This window comes from Oratosquilla oratoria, chromosome 7 (genome assembly GCF_046742065.1).
Source record: "Oratosquilla oratoria isolate Oo_2021 chromosome 7, ASM4674206v1, whole genome shotgun sequence".
Classification (NCBI taxonomy): domain Eukaryota; kingdom Metazoa; phylum Arthropoda; class Malacostraca; order Stomatopoda; family Squillidae; genus Oratosquilla; species Oratosquilla oratoria.
Window position 1 is genome coordinate 47,711,718 of NC_134783.1, and position 2,500 is coordinate 47,714,217.

Below are 2,500 nucleotides of genomic sequence, written 5' to 3' on the forward strand. Positions count from 1 at the left end.
ACTAAGATTAAAAAAAAAAAAACAGGTTCCCAATATGTATATGATGGACACTAGCAGGAAAAAACCCAGGTTCGCAATAATTACATGACTGACGCTCGAAGGAAAAAAAAAAAAGCCGTCAAAAAATAGACAGAAACATAAAACTGAGGAAGACGTAGGTTTCTTTACATCGTGAGAAAACGTCTAAAAACCAAAAATAATCGAAACTATTAAAAAGAAATATTTACAAAAATATTGATATAGAATATAGACTCTTACTTTTCGTCTTGCAGAGAGATGTAGATTCTGAATCTGTGTGAGACAAAGAATAAGGATTCTGAATCCCTTACGTATGATCAAATACCTTATTTATGATCATTCAAATATGAAATAAACACGAATTATGCCTCTGGTCTTTTTAATACAATGACACACTTTATAGTGTTTAATCTGGTTAAAACAACACAACACGATCACTCAAATATATATAAAAACACGAATTATGCCTCTGATATTTTTAATACAATGACACACTTTATGGTGTTTAATCTGTTAAAACAACACGATCACTCAAATATATATATGAAACACGAATTATGCCTCTGATATTTTTAATGCAGTGATACACTTTACAGTGTTTAATCTGGTCAAAGCAACTTGATTTTATTAACAAGAAGAGTTTTTAATTTTGTATATTTAATTTTGGCTAAAACGAAACAATTTTTTTGGCCATTTTTATAAAGATGTTATAATCTCCCCCAAAGAGTTATTGTTAAACTTTAACTTTGTTTTCTTCTTTAATTTCGATTTGGTAAGTTTCTAGGTCTAGTCTTCGCGGAGCGGTACTCTGCGGGCATTTTACGTCTTACTCTTTCCTGTGGTCTTGGACGGTGCTCTAAAAAAAAAAAAAGAAAAAAAAAAAAAAAGAGAGAGAGAGGGAGAGAGGGAGAGAGAGAGAGAGAGAGAGAGAGAGAGAGAGAGAGAGAGAGAGAGAGAGAGAGAGAGAGAGAGAGAGAGAGAGAGAGAGAGAGAGAGAGAGAGAGAGAGAGAGAGAGAGAGAGAGAGAGAGAGAGAGAGAGAGAGAGAGAGAGAGAGAGAGAGAGAGAGAGAGAGAGATAGAAAGAGTAAAAGAGAAAAGAGAGGAAAAATGTTTTTTGTCAGTTCTGTGGTTACCCTGTTGCTGCAAAAGGAGTTAAATCCATTCCTAATCTCGTTACAAGTGTGAAATTCTTTAGAGTCTTTGTTCTGTGGGGGAGAGGGAAAAGGCTTCCTCAACCCCGGATTCTCTATCCGGATAGAAGCGCTGCTACACTAGAGCCCACAACAATGCTACTACTACAAAAAAAAAAAAAAAATCTTCATCACTTGACATACTTTACCAATCTTGTTAGGCCGAGACACAAGACGACTTTACTAATCATCCGGATAGAAGCTCTGCTACACTACAACCCACGACAATACTACTTCTACTAAATAAATAAATAAATAAATAAATAAATAAATGAATAAAAGTAAATAGAAAAAAAAATCGTCACCTGACATACATTACCAATCTTGTTAGGCCGAGACACAAGAAGACTTTCTTCAGTTCAGGCGAAGACTTCGAGTCCAAAATCCCCCGCCGACTCTGACCAGTAAAATCGTTTGTTATCACAGAGGAAAATATCTATCAAGGACGTTACTGTGAAGGGATTAACGAAGAGGGGGAGGAGGAGGAGGAGGAGGAGGAGGAGGAGGAGGAGGAGGAGGAGGAGGAGGAGGAGGAGGAGGGGGAGGGGGAGGGGGAGGAGGCAATTACTTCCAATTCAATCCGATTCTGCATATCGGATTAAGTTTCAGACAGAACGGAGCTCGGGATGGAGGATTTCTTGGTTTAAAAAAACTAGTTGGTGGCAGACCGAAAGATTATGTGTGTGTGTGTGTGTGTATATCTATATATCTATATATATATATATATATATATACATATATATATATATGTATATATATATATATATATATACATATATATGCACATATATATATATGATGATGGTAGTCCGTCGATAACGACGATGACAACTTCTCAGGTTTTCTAGCTGGGAGGTATGTCAACGCCTGTTATGGGTTCGGAGGTGGCTTATGAGGCCAATTCTCGAACGGCAGACGCGGGGGCAGTGGGGGCAGGAAAAATGTTTATTGCTTGGAGGCTGTGATGACGTGGCCTTGGGCTTCATTCTTGCCCTCCTGGCATTTTCCCTGCGTTGGTCAAAAAAAAAAAACTGTCTGGGCCTGCAGGGTGATGGAACGCCACTGAGGTCTGTCCAAAGCTTCAGTTTCAAGCTTTTTTGGTGGAATGTTAGTATGGGTGAGGTGTGTCTTCACGCAGTCTTTAAAGCGCTTGCGTGGTCTACCTGTGTTTCTTTTGCCTGAGCTAAGTTCTCCATACCAGAGTTGTTTGGGGAGGCGGTGGTCATCCATTCGAATGACATGTCCCACCCATCGGGCTGACTTTTGAGGATCATGGCCTCGATGCTGGTCA